The sequence below is a fragment of the Canis lupus genome, chromosome 1, assembly GCF_011100685.1.
Source record: "Canis lupus familiaris isolate Mischka breed German Shepherd chromosome 1, alternate assembly UU_Cfam_GSD_1.0, whole genome shotgun sequence".
Classification (NCBI taxonomy): Eukaryota; Metazoa; Chordata; class Mammalia; order Carnivora; family Canidae; genus Canis; species Canis lupus.
The window spans coordinates 90591307-90611986 of NC_049222.1; positions in this window are offsets into that span (position 1 = coordinate 90591307).

Consider the following 20680-nt stretch of genomic DNA (forward strand, 5'->3'; position numbering starts at 1 on the left):
CCAGACCCAGGCATAGGTTGGAGCCAGAAGGGCCTAGAGCCTAGGACAGAAATCAAGGAACACATTGACTCTGGGGCTCAAAATGAGGCAGGAGGTCAGAAAGATTGGGAATGCCCTGGGGATGAGGTGCCCAGGAACGGGGGAGTTCACAGCTCAAGGGAGGCCTGTCTTTGAAGGCTCTAATGACTTTTTCTGGGTCAATGAAAAAAACAGGTGCCTGTGTTTAAAGTGCTAAAATGGTTAATCTGGCTGATGAGGTTAGATTTCAGGGCATAAGTAGAATAGCTAAGGTTTTTAGGCTGGAGAAAGGCTCATAGTTCATTGCAAAGGTACTGCTAATCTTCTTTCCTGAGGCTGAATGCTAGTGTTTATTGGTATTCTAGTCCTTAAAATAATTTGGTAATACTTGATGTGTAACAACTAAAGATAACAGATGATATTGAGCAAGCATCTATCATTCCTCTCAATAGTGCTGCAAGGTAACTTGCCTCTCTTCTCAGAAATAAGGAAGTGGAAGCTAGAAGTCCTTTGCCCAAGTTAGTGTAGAGCTGGGATTTGCACCCAGTCCCTTCTGTGCAAACCTGCACTCCTTTCACTGAAGTGTGAGGCAGTTTGGGTCACGGGTTGTTTCCAGGGTTCCTGTTGATCATCCTGGAGTCCTCCCTCCATGTCGGAGTTCACCCTGTCACCCAATAATAGGTTGTCACAACTCTATTCTAGCTTGCTAAAATTTAGCCACCTTTTTAGGAAATGCTTCCCCCCCCCTTTTGTTTTCCTTCAAATACGAAAAAACAGAAAACAAGAAACAAAAAACAACCCACCCTCAAAGCATTCACTTCCTCCTAACTTGCAAATTTGGAGGAAGGAGAATGGACTTTCACAGCCCAGAAAATTAAACCTGTTAGTATGCTAGGTCACCTTCTAATTGACATGACTATCCATGATCAAAACAAGCTATGGTGCAGACACCGCACCCCCCCCCCCCCATTGGCCTGCATCTGGCCATATTGAAGTCCTGTCTTCACCTCTGTGAGTGAGAGTCACACCAGAGTTTCCCATAAAACCATGCTGTATCACTCAAGAATGTTTTGCCCTTGTCCACATGACTGGAGTAGAGTCTGAGTGGTACTGTAAAACTGAGTTTATAGCGCTGATGAGTCACGGAGGAGAGGTCTGGGCAGCAGCTGGAGCCGGCAACAGATCCAGAGAGAGAGGCAGAAGGTGGAGCCCATGTTTAGGGGTCACAGGGGCCTAGGAGTCATGGATTGATACATCAGGGCACGTTGGTGGGGGGGTATGGCATCCTAAAAAATCAAGAACAAAGTGGCCAGCCCACTCTAGCAGTTTTTACAGGACAAATATGTATAGAAAACCAGGGCTGTGATTTGGCTCGAGCCAAAAGAGATGTGTGTGATAGTTCTTCCTTCTGAAATCCAAAGGTTGGGATGAAAAACTTCTCAGATCTTGCTTTTAATGTGGAATTTTAAATATATTAAGTACTTTGTCATTGTCTCAGTTAATATCAGAGCAACTTAGTGCTGTTTGATTAGAACTCCCAGATCCCCCTTGTAGCCAGCTTAACTGGAGTCATTTTGCTGCAGGGTGAACTCGGTGATTGCAGCTAGGTCTCCAGACGGGAGTGTGTGTGTGTGCCTCCAAGGCCACTTCCCTCTCTGCAATGCCCACTAGGTGACGCCTGTGAATGGAATAGGCTTTCCAGAGTACAGGCTTCCTCTGTTCTTTCCGTCCCAGGCCCACATCTTGCTGAGAAGATGCTCAAGTGGCAAGATCCTAAAGAAATGACTCTGTGCCTAATGCTCAGAGAGAGGGCATGTGAGGATCTCACTCAGCCTCCTCTCTTGTGACGGGATCCTGATATCTCTGCTTAGCGTATGTGACAGCCTAATTACAAAACTAGGAAAACAGCCCCAAACCCTGCATAACCCAATTAGCTTTAGACTTCTGAGCAGGTGTATGACTGCTTTACAAGTGCAAACAAAATTCTCCCCATCAAGGTGATTTGCAATGGTCTCAGGGTAGTAAGCTTAATATGTGAGCATTCTGGAAGGAGGATTGGAGGCAGATGTGAGGATTCTTCTTTACTTTCTTTTTTCTTTCTTTTCTTTCTCTTCTTTCCTGTACCAGGGGTTCCTATATTGAAGGATGCATCAGAATCAGTTGAAGGGATTGTTAAACCATGGATTTTTGGGTCTCATTCAGAGGTCCTGATTTAGAAAATCTTGGGTGAGGTCTGAGAATTTGCATTTCTAATAAATTCCCAGGTGATGTTAATGCTGCTGGTTTGGGGGTACCTCACAGAGAACCCCTACCCCTGTATGACAGCATTGTTGAAAGTATGTAGGCGAGGGGTGCCTGGGTGGCTCATTTAGTTAAGCGTCTGACTTTTGATTTTGGCTCAGGTCATGATCTCCAGGTCCTGGGTTCGGGCCTGGCTCCGTGCTTAGCAGGGAGTCTGCTCAAAATTCTCTTTCCCTCTCCCTCAGCACCTTCCCTCCCTCTAGAATAAATAAATATATATATCTTAAAGAAAAAAAGTGTGGGTGAGAGAAAACCTGTGTGGACTGAGGGATGGGGGCTAGGTGCTGGGCCATTGTGCATGAGGGTTGAAGGGACAGCAAACTAGGCATCGCTGTAAAGAGATTCCTTTCGAGCTACCATCACAAAGCCACTCCCCCCTCGTGCAGCTTTTCAGACACAATGCATGTCCACAACACATGGTACTTTTGTTAGATAAATCGACCCGGGAGGGATAAGTTAAATCTCATGGCAAGTCAGGGACAAATAACCAGGCAGCTGGGTCATTGCTGGAGATACATTGAGGCAATCTATTTAAATTTGCTTGATTGTTTTTCTGGTAGGGAAATGAAATGGTCTCTCTGTGCCACAGGTGTTCAGGAGCTTTTTAAAAAGTGGCTAAATATTTAAAGTGACAGTCAAGTCAAGGTGAAGAAGTTTCGGTGAGAATACATTCATAGCCAGTGGTTTCTGAACATCCTAGTTGAAACGCTTTGGGTGAGAGTGGGTACGTTCTGGTATATTGGAATAATCCCATTACACCCCCGACTCTTTCTGAGGTGTGTGTTAGTATTGCTCAAAGCTTCCTCATAGGATGTAGCCCCTTTGTACTGGTACAGATTTTTGAATGTTTGTGCTTTTTCTTTTTTTCGAAACTGTTCTGTGTGGTATAAGCTGGGTTAGTTTTATGATCTCCATTCCACTGTGGTCCAGGACAGTTAATTAGAAATCAAGCATTACATGTTTTTTTTTTTTTGTTTTGTTTTTGTTTAAAAGTCATTTTTTTCCTTTTTAAAAAAAAATTGGAGTTCAGTTTGCCAACGTATAGCATAACACCCAGTGCTAAAAGTCATTTTTTAAAAAAGATTTTATTTATTTATTCATGAGACACATACACACACACACACACAGAGACACAGGCAGAAGCAGGCTCCATGTAGGGAGCCCGACGGGGGACTCAATCCCTGGTCTCCAGGATCACACCCTGGGCTGAAGGTGGCGCTAAACCGCTGAGCCACCCGGGTTGCCCTGTTACAGGGTTTTGCATCTCAATTGGAAACAAGAAGTCCTATTTTTAACTCTTTGAGGAACCTCCACACAGTTTTCCAGAGTGGCTGCACCAGTTCACATTCCCACCAACAGTGTAAGAAGAGTTAAAAATAGACCTGCCCTATGACCCAGCAATTGCACTGTTGGGGATTTACCCCAAAGATGCAGATGCAATGAAATGCCGGGACACCTGCACCCTGATGTTTCTAGCAGCAATGTCTACAATAGCCAAACTGTGGAAGGAGCCTCGGTGTCCATCGAAAGATGAATGGATAAAGAAGATGTGGTCTATGTATACAATGGAATATTACTCAGCAGTTAGAAACGACAAATACCCACGATTTGCTTCAATGTGGATGGAACTGGAGGGTATTATGCTGAGTGAAGTAAGTCAATCGGAGAAGGACAAACAGTGTATGTTCTCATTCATTTGGGGAATATAAATAATAGTGAAAGGGAATATAAGGGAAGGGAGAAGAAATGTGTGGGAAATATCAGAGGGAGACAGTACATAAAGACTCCTAACTCTGGGAAACCAACTAGGGGTGGTGGAAGGGGAGGAGGGCGGGGGGTGGGGGTGAGTGGGTGACGGGCACTGAGGGGGACACTTGACGGGATGAGCACTGGGTGTTATTCCGTATATTGGTAAATTGAACACCAATAAAAAATTAATTTATTAAAAAAAAAAAAAGGAAACAAGAAGTCCTAGACTTGAGGCTCCAGGCTCCATCTGCAGTTGCTACCCCTGCCTTTCCACCTGGACTCCTATTAAAGTGACTCTTGGGGAAACTCCCCCTGAGTTTACTGTAGTTGTATCGTACCCTAGTTATAAAATTGGGGTACCCTTAAGATTTTGTATTTCCCTCCCATACTGAAATATTCAGCCCTTGGGTTGATAGCAAGGCAGGCATTTTCCTCTCTCTATCTTGGACATAATGACCGTGAAATCCTTTCCACGAGAACATAGAGGTTTTGTTCTGTTCTGTTTCTAATTTCAGAACAATAAGTTTCTAATGCACCACCACCCACCGGAAAAAGAGCACACAGTGACTGACAAGGTGAGGTCTTTGTTTGGTAGTATTTCAAATCTTGGGCTTTCTGAAATCCCTAACACTCTGGTTATAAATCACTAAAAGGTGGATGTTCTTTAAAATGAATTTTGCATGAAATGTCAGCCAGAGTCTTGGGGACAGCTACAATATTTACGACTGGTGGTATTTCTTAGGGGAGGTAAAAGAAAATGAAGCCAATATAGTTTAGCTTAGTACTAGGGGGCAGGGAAGAAAAGGAAGATAGAGAGCAAGTTTCTTTCATTCACCCAGATATTTTGTTTCTGCCATTTTCAGTGCGAATAAAATCTGTGGTGCTCAAAGCAAGAGGTCCAGAAGTGTGACCTGTATGGGAGAAGAACAGGTTAGGAGACAGGGCAGCTGTGTAAAAAGGAAATAAATAAATCAAAAACAACTATGGGAATGTACTTGTCCATAGGCAAATGGTTTTACTCTATTTCTGAAAGACCATTTGACCCTAGTTACAGCTTTTGGTCTCAGGCCTTCAAAAGCAAAGTGTTCAGTTTATTTGGGGGAGGAAATACTGCAGAGAGAAGGCAACAGCCACCTGTCCCCCTTCCCTGACCAGAAAACACAAAACATCTCTGCCTGCCGTTTGAGGGCCTCCAAGTCTGACACGAACTCATATTTTCAACCTTTCCTGCTACTGGTCTTCCTTGCTAATGGCCTGCTACTTCTGTGGGTCCCTTGGGTGTTTCTGTCTTGTGTCTTTGCTTGAAAACTCTGCATGGACACCTTCTCTTCATTTCTCTCTGTCCAAGTGGTATCTTGTCCATTAAAAAAAATCTTAATGGAGATAACTCACGCTCCTAGTTTAGGCTGCTACAACCAATTTTACATTCTGAATGGCTGACACTACAAACATTTATTTCTCCCCATTCTGGAGGCTGGAAGGTAATGGTGTCTGCAGCTTCTGTTCCTGGTGAGAACTCCCCTGGCTGGAAGAAGGCAGCTTTCTCACCGTGTCCTCACATAGTGGAGAGAGCATGCTCACTCTGGTATCTCTTCTTCAAAGGGTGCTAATCCCATATTGAAGGCCTCATTCTCTTTTTTCTTTTTTTTTTTTCTTTTTTTTTTTTTAAGATTTTATTTATTTATTCATGATAGTCACAGAGAGAGAGAGAGAGGCAGAGACACAGGCAGAGGGAGAAGCAGGCTCCATGCACCGGGAGCCCGACGTGGGATTCGATCCTGGGTCTCCAGGATCGCGCCCTGGGCCAAAGGCAGGCGCCAAACCGCTGCGCCACCCAGGGATCCCTGAAGGCCTCATTCTCATGACCTCATGTGAACCTAAGTCCTTCCCAGAGGCTCCACCTTCCAATACCAGGGGGTTAGGGCTTTGGCATATGAATTTTGAGGGTATACAAACAGGCAATAACACTCAAATATCCTACAATTTTCAAATTTAAAGTATATAATTCAATTTATTAAAAGTATATTCAATGTGTAACCATCACCACAATTTGAGAACATTTTCATCACCCCAATAAGAAACCTTATGCCCATTAGCAGGCTGTATCTATATATATATCTAGGTATATAACTTCCCTATAGATTGGCCTATTTAGGATATTTTATAGGAATGGAATTACCTTTTTTTTTTTTGAATTATCTTTTGTGATTGGCTTCTTTCACCCAGCATAACATTGTGAAGGTTCGTCCAAATTGTAGCATGTGTTGGCATTTCATTTCTTTTCATTGCCTGATATCCCATGGTATGTGTGTACCCCATTTTATGTATCCATTCATCAGGTGGTGGATACTTGGGTTGTTCCTATCTTTTGGCTGTTGCAAAAACTGCTATAAATATTTGTGTGCAAGTTTTTTTTTTAATTTTTATTTATTTATGATAGTCACAGAGAGAGAGAGAGAGAGAGGCAGAGACATAGGCAGAGGGAGAAGCAGGCTCCATGCACCGGGAGCCCGATGTGGGATTCGATCCTGGGTCTCCAGAATCGTGCCCTGGGCCAAAGGCAGGCGCCAAACCGCTGTGCCACCCAGGGATCCCTTTTTTTTTTTTTTTTTTTAATTTTTATTGTGTGCAAGTTTTTGTATAGATGTATATTTTCATGTCTCTTGGATGTATACCTGGGAGTGAAGTTGTTGCATCTTATGGCAACTCTGTTTAATCATTTGAAAAACTGCCAGATTGTCTTTAAAAATAACTGCATTTCCCCTCCCACTAATGAATGAAGTTTTTAATTCCTTTGTATCCTCGCTGACACATTCTACTATTGTGTCTTTTTAAATTTTAGTCATCCTAATAGGTGTGATGAGGTTTTGATTTACATCACCCTTAAGAACTAATGAAATGACCAATTAAAGTATTTACTAATTGGATTTGTTTTATTTATATGGTGTGAGGTAAGGGCCCAACTTCATTATTTTTCATGTTATCTCCATACCATTTGTTGAAGATCATCCCTTCTCTGTTGAATTGACATGACACTCCTGTTTAAGATCAGTCGACCATAAGTGTGAGCACTTATTTCTGGACTATGAATTCTGTTACATTGAACTATGTGTCTGTCCTTAAACCAGTACCACACTGATTATTGTAGCTTGGTCTTAAGTTTTGAAATTGGTAAGTCTGATCTCCCAACTTTGTTCTTAGTCAAGATTCTTCTGGCTATTCTGGGTACCTTGCATTACCCAATGAATTTTAGAATCAATTGTGGGTTTCTGCAAAGACAGCTGGAAATTTGGTAGAGATTGTGTTGAGTCCATACATAAATTTGGAGAGTATTTCCGTTGTAACAATATTACATCTTCTAATCTTAAATGTCCCTTTATTTATGTCTTCTTAAATTTCCTTCAACAGTGTTGAAGTTTCAGAATACATGTTGTATACTTTTTTTGTATTAAATTTATTAAGTATCTATGTTAATTTTGTTACCATTGTAAATGGAATTATTTTCTTAATTTCATGTTTGGTTTGCTCATTGCTACCTGTGTAGAAATACAATTGATTTTTATATATTGATCTTGTATCCTGCAAACTTGAACTCATTCATTAGTTCTAATAGATTTTTAGTGGCTACTACAGGATTATTCTGCCCATAATATCATATCCTTTATGAATACAGTTAAATTTTTTCCTTTTCAATATGGATGCCTTTTATTTAATTTTATTGTCTAATTACCTTGGCTAGAATTTCTAGTATAGTGTTAAATAGAAGTTGCTCACCATTTTTGTCTTGATCTTAATCTTAGGAGGAAAGCATTCAGTCTTTCACCATTAAGTATGAATAAGTAAGTAAAAATGATAGTTTTTTTTTTTTTGTATATTGTCTTTATCAGGTTGAGGAAATTCTCTTACATTTCTTATTAGTTTACTGTGTTTAACATGAAGGTATTTTGAATTTTGTCAGTGCTTTTTCTGCATCTATTGAGATCATGCATTTTTTCCTTTATTGATTGTGACATTACATTAACTTTGGATATTAAACAATCTTGTATTCATGGGCTAGATCCCACCTGATCATTGTATAAATTCTTTTTATACATTGGATTCATCTTGCTAGTATTTTTTGAAGACGTTTATGCTTATATTCATGAGGGATATTGGCCTGAAGTTTTCTTCTTTATTATATCTTTGATATTGGTTTTGACATCTGGGTATTTTGGCTTCTTATACTGAGTTGGTCAGTTTTCCCTCTTAGGTGTTTTAGAAGAGCTTGTGAAGGATTGGTAGAAATACATATTAAATATTTGATAGACTTTATCAGTAAAGCCATTTGGATCTGGGCTTTTCTTTGTGGGTTGTTTTAAAATTAATAATTTACATTTCTCAGATTTTCTGATTCTTGATAAAATTTCAGTAGTTGGAATCTTTGCAGGAGTTTGTCCATTTTATCTGTCTAGTTTGTTGGTGTACAGTTCATAGGATTCTTTTAATTCCTCTTTATTTTTGTCAGTAATACTTTTGCCTTTTTCATTTCTAATTTTAGTACTTTAAGTCTTCATTCTTTTTTCTTGGTCAGTCTAGCTCAATGGTTATAAAATTTGTTCTTTTCAAATATCTTTTAAATGTCATTGATCTTTCGCTATTTTTAAAATTCTTTTACTTATTTCTATACTAATCTTTATTTTACTCATTCTACTGAATTTGGGTTTAGTTTACTCTACTTCCAGTTTCTTGAGGTGGAAGCTAACATTGTTGAGTTGAGTTTTTTTCTTTTTCAATATAGTCTGCTGCAACTATGTATTTCCTCTTAAGCACTACTCTATCAGTGTCCAATAAATTTTGGCAAGTTGTATCTTTGTTTCCTTTCATCTCAAAATATTTTCCACTTTCTCTTGTGATTTCTTCTTTGAACCATTGGTGGTTTTAGGAGTGTGGTGTTGTATTGTCGTATTTGTGAATTTCTCAAACTTCTTTTTTTTTTTTTAAATTTCTAATTCCATTGTGGTTGGAGTATATATTTTGTATGATTTTAGCCCTTTTAAAATTACTGAAAACTGTTTTATGAATTCGCATGTTGCTCCAGGTACATTTGAGAATAATATGTTTTGTTGGATATAGTACTGTAGGTGTCTCTAAATATCTGTTGTTCTAAGTGCTTCATAATGACTCAAAAGTAGTTTTCCACTTTGATATTTACATTACTTGTTTCACACAATACTGAAAGTGGAGTATTTAAATCTTCAGTTCTTTTGTTTAGTTTTCTGTTTCTCTCTTCATTTCTGTCTTTTGTTGTGTGTGCTTTAGGGTCGCTTAAGTCCATATATGTTTATAACTGTTATGTTTTCCTGATGGATTAACTCTTATTATGAAATGTTTTTATCATTAGTAAATTTTTGTTTTAAAGTCTACTTTGTCTGATACTAGTTTATCTACTCCAGTACTCTTAGTATTTCTGTTTACATAGCATATCTTTTTCCATTATTTAACTTTCATCCTCTTTGTATATTTGAAAGTAATATACATCTCCTGTCGACATCCTATAGTTGGATCATGACCTTTTTGGCCCCAATCTGATATTCTCTGCCTTTTGATTAGACAGTGTAGTTCAATTCCACTTACTGTTATTAGTATGGTTAGATTTACATGTTATTTTTCTTTTGTTCTCTCTGTACTTCGTCATCATTGTTACTCTGTTCATCCTTTACTCTGTTCTTTTGTATTACGTGAATTTTTCTAATGTAATGTAGTAATTCCTTTAATTTTTTTCAATTTTTAAATGATGTTTTTTTAATAATACTTTTTAAAAAATATTTTATTTATTTATTCATGAAAGACACACACACACACACACAGAGAGAGAGAGAGAGAGAGGCAGAGACACAGGCAGAGGGAGAAGCAGGCTTAATGCAGAGAGCCCAACATGGGACTGGATCCTGAGTCTCCAGGATCAGGCCCTGGGCTGAAGGTGGTGCTAAACCGCTGGGCCACCCTGGCTGCCCTACTTTGGGTATTTTTTAACGTCCATACTTAAAAACAGCTGTATTCTACTAATATCATTTTTAAAAAAGATTTATTTTATTTTAGAGATTGAGAGAGCAAGTGTGCTCACATGCAAAAGTAGGAGGGGCAGAGGGAGATGGAGAAAGAATCTCTAGCAGACTCTGCACTGAGCGCATCCTACAACCCTGGGATCATGACCAGAGCCAAAACCAAGAGTCAGATGTTTAACTGAGTGCACCACCCATGGGCCCCATTATCATCATTTTTTTAAAGGAAAGGATATTTTTACCACCTCAACTCTGACCAAATAGAAAGGACATAATCATAGAGACATAATAGTTCTTCCTAAAGAAAAGACAGCTGGAAATGTTAAACTGATGGTTTTGTAGTAGACTGGTAAACTTCATTACCGATCAGCATTTGGTAACTTTAGCTTTATGTTAGTAATACCAACAATATCAAATTCATGATCATTACCAACATTGACTAATTTTATTTACTGAATTAAGTGTGAGTCAGGCATAGTTCTATTCTGCATATATGGAATGGTTTCCTAACATCAGCTGTGAGGTGAATTCAATCACTACCTTTTTTCAGTGGAAATCACTGAGGTACAAAGAAGTTGGGTAACTCGCCCAAGGTTCTACACTACTAGAGCCAGGTGTCAAAACTCAGACTTCTGATCCAGCATCTGTGCAGCATGCTAGGGCAGGTTGGCCAGATGTGACTCTAGACTGTGATGGGTTAATTGATGTAACTCTTGCTCAGAATTGATTTTGTTAGGGACAATGATAAATGAGGTTCACTGGTATGCCCCAGAGGGGGAGACTTGGACCCTGACTGTGAGTGACAGGTTTGGTCTAGCAGTAGGATCTCTTTATGTGTATTGAACAGAGAGTATTCTGGTTGTACAGAAATAGTAATAGAAATAGAAGAGATGGGTTTGCCACCCAGCTAGCTCTGAGGACCAAAACTTTGGGTATCATTTTTGACATATTGTCACTTCATGACCTATCAGTCACTGAGTTTCATTAATTTACCTTCCTAAATATATTTCATATTTATCTATTTGTCATTTTCTTTGACTCCACCCAACCCAAGCCATCATCATGGCTTGTCTAGTTCATCTTTGTAGTGTCCTGACTGGTATTCCTGCTTCTAGTCCTGTTTTTCTTGAATCTATGCCTCTGCACACTGGTTTTTCTAAAACACAAACCTAACGAGGCCATCTGCCTTCTTATAATCTTGAAATTGTTCTGGCTTGGGAATACTTTTTCTTAAAGATATATTTTATTTGAGAGAGAGTATGAGTATGAGCATGAGCATGAACAGGCAGGGCAGAGGGAGAGGGAGAGAGAATATAAAGCAGACTCCACTTCAAGTGTGCAGCCTGATGTGGGGCTCAATCCCATGACCCTGAGATCACAACTCAAACTGAAACCAAGAGTCAGATGCCTAACCGACTGCACCACCCAGGTGCCCCACCTTGTGAACACTTTTAATACAAACTACAGAGCTTTTTAGTCTTCCACTTTCTCTGCTCAGTCTCCCTTTCTTGTTCTAATCTCCAACCAAAATAAATGTTCTGCTTTTCAAGATGCTTTCTTAATAGGTGTTTGTTGAGAAAAAAAAATCCTCATCTTTACCAAGATTTACCAAGATTTAATCATGAAAACTCTAGAAGTTTCCTAGGGCTGCCATAACAAAATACCACAGACTGGGTGGCTGAGAATAATAGAAATATATTCTCTCAAAGTTCTGGAGGCTACAAGTCAAGATACTGGTAGAGTTGGCTCTTTTTGATAGCTGTGAGGGATAATCTGTTCTCTGATCCTCTCCAACTGCTGGTTGCCTCCGGTCCTCCTTAGCTTGTAGGTAATATTCTCATGTCTTCATGTAGTCTTCCCATTATGCTTGTCATTGTGTTTAAATTTTTTCTTGTTATAATGACAGGGTCATGTTGACTTACAGCCTATTCCAATGACCTCATCTTGTCTTGAATATCTACAAAGACGCTACTTCCAAATAAGATCCCATTTACAGGTACTAGAGGTTAGGATTTTCACTTATTTTTTTAGAGAACATTATTCAATCTATAACAAAAGTATCTTTTCAGGTATGATCTACTTCAGAAACTTTTAACATTGGTAAAGGCAATATTGTGAATAATTCTATTGTCCTAAGTAGCTATTATTGGGATTTTCATGTGTTTGTTTTTGCTGATTTGTGTAAACTCAGTAGGAATCTTTATCAGGAGTGTGAGTGTCCCTGGACTATTAGATATCCCTTCTCCCAGCCAATTGTCAAGGGTGTTTGACTCATCATCAGTCTTTGCCTGTAGGACCCAAAACACTGCTGGGAATCCAGAATGCTGTTATCAAATAAGTGTTCTTTGAATGAACAACTGTCATCATAGAAATGGGAGTGTAGTTTCACTCGGGCCAGGAAACTCCATTGTAGTGGGCAGTAGAGTAGAAACAGTACCCAGGTGATAGGGATACATGGATTTTTTTTTTCTCTTCCCGATTGCTTCTTCCAAATACCACCTTGATGACTTTTATGAAAAAAGTTTCCAAGAAAGCAGTATTCATAATATTCCTATAATTTTATCAAAAGAGGCTGAAAATGAAAATTCAAGAAAATTAAATGCTGGTAGGGACAAATAAAGGAGGACAGCTGGATTTTTCTCAGCCCACTTTCTTTCCAAATAAGCCTTTGAAATTTTTCTTTTACCTCTTTTCTAATTTACCTCCTCCATATTTGTTCTTTTCTCCTTTGCCTTCCATGTGCAGATGGTAGAGTCTTCTTGGATCATGTTTTCAGATTCCTCAGGACAAATACAAGGATCCAACAGTCCTTGCAGAGGGGCTGAATTTGCTTGGAGCAAGTTGGGGAAGGTGCTTAGAGTCCCGATTTTTGGAGGGATCTTTGGTATTGGGGAATAGATCACTCTCAGGGAGGCAGTAGGTGTGTGGGGGTGTAGATGGCTTTCCTAATTCCTGTTCAAAGTGGACCTAGGATTCTTCTTTGTGATGATGCTCTGACTTTCTGTGGCTGATATTTTTTTTAAAAAGATTTATTTATTTATTTAAGAGAGAGAGAGAGAGAGAGAGAGAGAGAGGCAGAGACATAGGAGGAGGGAGAAGCAGGCTCCACGCCGGGAGCCCGATGTGGGACTCAATCCCGGGACTCCAGGATAGCACCCTGGGCCAAAGGCAGGCGCCAAACTGCCGAGCCACCCCAGGATCCCCTGTGGCTGATCTTTTAACAAATACATCAGAACCCCTATGTCCTTGAGAAATTCTGTAGTTATATTAATTAAATGACTTCATTATTTTTTGTTGTTCAGCGCTAAACTTTCCTATGTGCCCCCCCCCATACCCATTAAAGCTGTGAGAATCAGATCTTGATTTTTTTCTCTGTGATAGCTAGTCTCAAAAGATGAGCCCCAGTGAATCATGCCTCCCAGTGTGGGAATGCTTCTGTCTCTCGGAAGGTTTGCTTTAAGGATGCTTTTTCTAAGAACCCAGCTACCATGTTGTGAGAATCCCAAGCAGCATCAAGAGATCATGTGTTATTGTTCTGGCTGACAACCAGGACCAACTGCTACCATGTGAGGGAGCCACCTTAAGTGTCCATCCTGTCCACCTTTCAGATGACTTCAGCCTCAGCTGACATCTGACTACACAAGAGGCCTTGAGTGAAGGCGCCTTGCTGACCCCAGTCAAACCTCAGAGATAGAACAGATAAATTCTTAAAGTCACTAAGCTGGGGTGGGGGTTCTTTGTAAAGTAGTTGATAACAAGAGTACCTCTCCTGGCCATAAGGCCTGGGTATATGACTTACCCAGTGTACATAAGCTAGGTCTATCAGACACTCTACCTAGATTTCATATCTAGACAAGTGATGTCAAGGTGGAAGGGCAAGGGGGAACTTAAGAAAGTGGAGGGGGACGGCTGTAGCAACATCCACTGTCCAGGGCAGTACAGCAGTGGTGCCATCTGTACTAGGTAGTGGCTGGTGCTAGCAGCAGTGTCACTCCCTGATTATTCCTATTTTTTGAGACTGATGATCCACAATTCCTGAGAGTTCTGTGAGCCACTTTGTATTCTCTCAATCATATTCTTCACCCAGGATCTGCTGCTTTGGTGTACAATTGGTAGCCTTAATTCATAGACAGACATGATATTCTTTGTTGTCCTTCTTGGAAGTGACTATAGAATTGGAAGCACAACCTTTCAAATCTGGAGAGCATTTTCATCCTGTAAGGGCAGATTTGATGTTTAGAAGTGGCTCAGTAGGGGCATCCCGGGTGGCTCAGTGGTTTAGCGCCTGCCTTTGGCTCAGGGCATGATCCCGAGGTCCCGGGATCGAGTCCTACATCAGGCTCCCTTTGTGGAGTCTGCTTCTCCCTCTGCCTGTGTCACTGCCCCCACCCCTGTGTCTCTCATGAATAAATAAATACAAATCTTAAAAAAAATGGCTCAGTAATATTGGGAAGAGTCATTCTGGTGGAATGAGGGGGAAAACCTGAACCTAGTAGGAGCCATGAGATGTGTGTACAGTTTCAGAACTGGCACTAATTCACTGTTGATCTGGAGGATGTTGCTTCCTCTCTGTAGGCCCCAGTTTTGTCATCTTTATAATGTGAGTTGGGTGACCCTAAACAATTCCTAATACCAATTTTAGCCTGGAAGATTTCCACGGTTACCTTGTTCAGTTTAAGCAGATGTTTCTACCACACATGGTCCAGAAGAGGGGATTCATGTGACCCACTGTGGAGCCTACAATTTTCAGGATGACCCTGGAGACCTGAGCAGGGCATATTATAGATACTAAGAAATGTTTTTAAATTTTTAAGTAATTTCTACACCCAACATGGGGCTCCAACTAATGAACCCAGAATCAAGAACTGCATGCTCCTCCAAGTCAGCCAGATGCCCCTAGATGTTAGGAAATTTTTAAAAAAAGATTTAATCTATTTATTCATGAGAGAGAGAGACAGAGAGAGAGAGAGGCAGAGACACAGGCAGAGGGAGAAGCAGGCCCCATGCAGGAAGCCTGATGTGGGACTTGATCCCGGGTCTCCAGGATCACACCCTGGACTGAAGGCAATGCTAAACCGCTGAGCCACTGGGGCTGCCCGGAAAATTTTTTTAAGATTTATTTATTTTATAATGAGGGAGCAAGAGAAAAAGAGCATGCGCGCATGTGAGAGGACTGGGAGGGGGTGAGAGGAAGAGAGAGAGAATCCCAAGGAGACCCTACTGAGTGAGGAGCCTGACCTGAGGCTTGATGGCATGATTGTGAAATCATGACCTGAGCCCAAATCAAGTCAGATGCTTAACTGACTGAGCCACCCAGGTGCCCCAAGAAACATTTTGAATGAACAGCTGAGTGGTACTCTCCTGGGTGCTGGGAGTTAAAGATATATAGCCTATGATTCCAGGGAGGCACAGAGAAATTACAGCACAGCGTGACAGCTGTACTAGAGGCTTAGGCAGGGCTCTCGGTTACTGAGAGGAAGAACACTCAAACTGCCTGAGAGAGGGGTGTGTGAAGATGTGTGTAAGTGGGTGTATATATACATACTCTCCAGAAGGAGGTTAAGATAGCTTTCTTAAAGGAGGATGTAACCTTTATGCTGAAGAAGTAGATGAAGGGAACTTTAGCAAGAGAGAACAAGAGTGAGAAGCTGCTAAAGATCATGGAGATGTTTGAAAAACAAATAATCAATTCGCTATGGCTAGAATACAGGAATCCTGGCAGAATGGGGGTGGGAAGCAGTAGGAGGCGAGGCAGGGGTTGGATCACAAGGGGCATTCTAGAGCATGTTAAGGAGGTTAGACCCTAGCCTGTGGGCAAAAAATCCATAGAAGGTTTTTTTTTTTTTTTTTTAAGATTTTTATTTACTTATTCATGAGAGACACAGAAAGAGAGGCAGAGGGAGAAGCAGGCTCCATGCAGGGAGCCCGACGTGGGACTTGATCTCGGGTCTCCATGATCACACCCTGGGCTGAAGGCAGCGCTAAACCGCTGAGCTACCCGGGCTGTCCACCATAGAAGTTTTTAATGCTGTAAGGTGTTGAACCAGATCAAAACCTCAGGGCTGATTTTTGGTCAGGATGATAGCAACTGAGGGAAGTCTCTTTTCTCCTGTAGCCAGAATAAAAGATACTTTTTTGGGCTATGTCTGGACAGGGACTTGTGAAATGACCCAAATAAGCCTCCTCAAGGAGCCAGAGTTCACCTTCTGAAGTTCCAAGGGATTAAGGAACTTCATGGAACAAGATACCCAAGTTCTGTTGGTACAGGTACATACTTCCCTTGCTCTTTGTGGAGGTGAGACTAAGAAGATCATGAATGAAAGTATCAGATGCTCTAAAGCACACATGGATTAAGTTGGTGAAAGGTGAAATTTCTCTCCTTCATGAGTTAATAATGTCTTCTTTAAAGAAATTAGAAACTTTACCAGGAGGTTTTTGAATACTTAAATGTCCACATCCACATGGTCAAAGTGATAAAAGACATGTTTTCGTAGCTCAATGCAGTGACATCTTAAAAGGCTTTCTTTGTTAAATTTAAAGTTGCATGTCATTATTCTCTGTCTACAGTTCTCTGTTGATTCACTGTTACTGTACAGTGAAGTTGATATAAGGCAAGACAGCACACTTTTAAGTTCTAAGCTATGATTGTTGGACAAGAATCCTGACAATGTCAGACTAATCTCTTCTGATGTGTGCTGTACTGATAGGGGCTGACAACATAAACCCATGCTAGAAAATTCTAATCCATCACCTGACACAAGACACGTTGCACCTTGGGGTTTATGAGAGAAGAATCCATTTGCATTTGTTTCAAAGTGAATTTTTCCAGGGGCATGAATGTCCCAACTTGAAACCATCTTTTTATAAGGAGGAATCACAACAGACAACCTGGAAATTAAAGACACAGCAGCACGTTCCTATGGAGGTGTCCCCACTTTGTGTCAGACCGAGCTACCCCGACTGTCACATTCTCTGTATTATGTTTCTCAACTTCATTTCCATCATGTGGAAAGATCTGGGCCTAGGTGAACATCTTGACAAAAGTGGTCTTTACCAGAATAATTTAATTCTCCTTTTAGACCTGTTGTTGGTTTCTTGGTGGCTGTGGACAAAAGAGATGTTATGGAATAGTGACAAGCTCTTATTATGGCTCTGTTGCATAGGATTCAGTATCTCTGTTCTTGACCATTCCATTATGCTGCTCTGTCCCTGCTTTTTAACTCTTCAAATGGTGAGATCATGTGTGTAGTATAACAATATTATTTGGAATGTCTGGCTCTTCCTATTCTGTCACAGACATCTACTGGCCTCTGATGGGTGGAGAAGTTAGGACAGAGATGCTAAGAGAAAGAGTCAGTAATAGCAGCCAGCATGTCTGTAGTGCTTACTGGTTGTTAGGTACTGCTCTCTGAGCTATACATCGGTTAATTCACTCTTCACAGCAGCCTTACAAGGAAGGTACAGTAAAAGCAGGAAACCGGGCAGCCTGACCAAAGTTTACTGCTTATCCTTATGCCTTAGCGTGTGCCTTTCAACAGTTTCTATATGCAGAGTAGGATTTTATCAGTCCAGAGCATAATGACGTGTTTAAATAATGCAGTATTAGAGAAGGAATCTCTCAATGTCCTTGTTGACGTATTAAGAGCTAAGCCTGGAGACTGGAGATTATCTTTGTAATGTAGAGAGGCTACCCCTTTACTTTTAAGGGCTAGGACCTCCATGAAAGAAAAGGACACAGTGTAGAATGATTACTGTTGGAAGAAATAAAAAGTTTGTCTCTTTTTCCACGGAAGTCTGTGGGAAGGAGCAAGAGGAAGGCAAAAGGAGAAAGGCATTGAATCACTGGCTCTACACTTACTGCCTCATTGCTGACCAAGGTTAAAATCCCAAAGAACATAGTAAATACATTGGAAGGACAGTGGAAGAAGTTTTGTAGTCAACAGATGTGTGGAATAGGTTGCCCTTCATATCATAGAAAACAGTCTCTGTGGTGGGATTGGGCAGAGGAAGACCTGAGTCAGGGTCCTCTCATGTGGCTCTGCAGGTGGTGTGCTGCACAGTTCCAAAGGTCACTGTACACTTAGACTTTGTGAATGCTTTGTCTCTTTGAGTTGTCTTTTGTGGTGGTCCTGGTCTGAGTTGGCTTTCTTGAGTCTGTTTTGTCTTCTGTGTGTGGTATGGAAATGTCCAGAAACTTACTTTTTGCCTTGTGGAGTTATGTGTATGGTGGCTGATGGGTCTAGCCGGAAGCATTTTCAGAATGGGTATTCCAAGCTTGATAAAATGGAAACTAGGGGCTGTGGGATAACTCTGAAATAGAAATCAAGTGGAAGTCCTGTGTAGACCTCAGGGGAATATACTGTGCTAGCAAGAGGTAAAAGGGGGGGCCACTTTAGCAGAAAAGATCTGCTAGGCCTGATAAAACAGAGAGAAGAGACCTCGAATTCATTGGCCATAGACTTTATCAGCAGATACCCATGGGGTGACCAGTGACCAAGTCAACACAGGACCTGACTGCTGCCAAGTCCAGATAAGACCTAGAAAGCTGAGCACCTACAATGTTTTGGGATATAAAAAGTGAGTAAACTATACCCTTGGCTTTTAAATTTCTTAGGCTCATGGGGGATGACAGACTGAAATAAATGAAAATAAAGCTTGATAATATTAGAAGTATGCCTGAGATAGGGGTAGAAGGAAGAGTACAATGGGCTCCCTAGTACACAGCAGGCAGGAAAGGCCTCACAGGAGAGGTGATGATCTCATGGGTTTGGTGGATGATTGGCAGTAATATTTTCTTTAGATTTGTGTTCTGTGAGTGAAGTCAGTGTGACAGAAGAATATGTGCAAGGGGCTCACTCTGGTCCTGCCTCCCATAGCCTATTACCTTCCCTCCCTAAAAGGGAATAATCTTTTTTTAAAATTTATTTTTTATTGGAGTTCAATTTGCCAACATACAGCATAACACCCAGTGCTCATCCCATTAAGTACCCCCCTCAGTGCCCGTCACCCAGTCACCCCCACCCTCCCTCTCACCTCCCTTTCCACCACCCCTTGTTCATTTCCCAGAGTTAGGAGTCTCTCATGTTCTGTCTCCCTCTCTGATATTTCTCACTCATTTTTTCTCTATTCCCCTTTATTCCCGTTCACTATTTTTTATATTCCCCAAATGAATGAGACCATATAATGTTTGTCCTTCTCTGATTGACTTATTTCACTCAGCATAATACCCTCCAGTTCCATCCACATCGAAGCAAATGGTGGGTATTTGTCATTTCTAATGGCTGAGGAATATTCCATTGTATACATAGACCACAGCTGCTTTATCCATTCATCTTTCGATGGACACCGAGGCTCCTTCCACAGTTTGGCTATTGTGGCCATTGCTGCTAGAAACATCGGGATGCAAGTGTCCTGGCGTTTCACTGCATCTGTATCTTTGGGGTAAATCCCCAGCAGTGCAATTGCTGGGTCGTAGGGCAGGTCTATTTTTAACTCTTTGAGGAACCTCCACAGTTTTCCAGAGTGGCTGTACCAGTTCACATTCCCACCAACAGTGCAAGAGGGTTCCCTAAAAGGGAATAATCTTGTCCATCTGCCTCCCACCTCTTGTTTCGGACCCCCCACTCCCCATACATTCCTCCAGTTAAGGAGCACTGTGCCACCCTGCCCCAGTGGGGGACCTGGATGTAGGCTGTGAAGATTGGAGAAAATACACAGGTCCTACCATATTTTGGAGCGGGGCATAATGGTGGCCATCCCTGCCTTGGTTTGGCAGCACTATGGTACATTTTCTTCATCCCTAGCCTCTTGACCACATCTGATCCAGATACTTAGCACATCCTGGTCTTGGGGGTGCCCATCTACCGTAGTTTGGGGTTGCAGGTTGTGGAAAGGGGAAGTGCCTGGTTTGACTTTCCAGACCAGGTCTGTGGTGTGGCACTTCAGTCCTGTGTTGGTGGAAGGGAAAAGTGGCAGCCAGGGGCTGTGCATGCTCCAAGTCACCCTGGCACCTGTGTGGGCTTCAACTCTCCCTGTCCAAGGGAGTATGACCTTAAATAGCAAATAAAGAACACCATGCTAGGTCAAGAGAATGACCATGGAGAGAAAATGGCTTTTATTTTAGACTTTTATTTTAGAAATGTTAATGGTTTTTCTTCTCTCCCCTCCACCTTTTTTTTTTAAATAAGGGATGTGACATTTTCACTTTGCACTGGGTACCAAAAATTATGTAGCCAGTACTGGGCATTGGGGAAGGGATGAATGAATGAATGACTGAATGAAAAGGCACTAAGCCCTTTTATAGACCGCAAGCCACCACATCCTCATGTCTCCTGTTGGGGTGTTATGTGACATCTCAAGAAGACTAATTCAGTTCTGGCTTTATGGACAATTAAGGTTCAGAATAGTGGTTCCAGTTCACCTGGAAAACTGATGAGTGTGCCAATATCAGAGGTTCCTGCTCCAGGATTTGCCCTGCTGTTAATACTAGAGGCATCTGCTCACATGTAATCCTCCATGGCCAGAGTAATATAATAAAAATGCAAGGTTAATGCAAAAGGAAAGAAGGACTG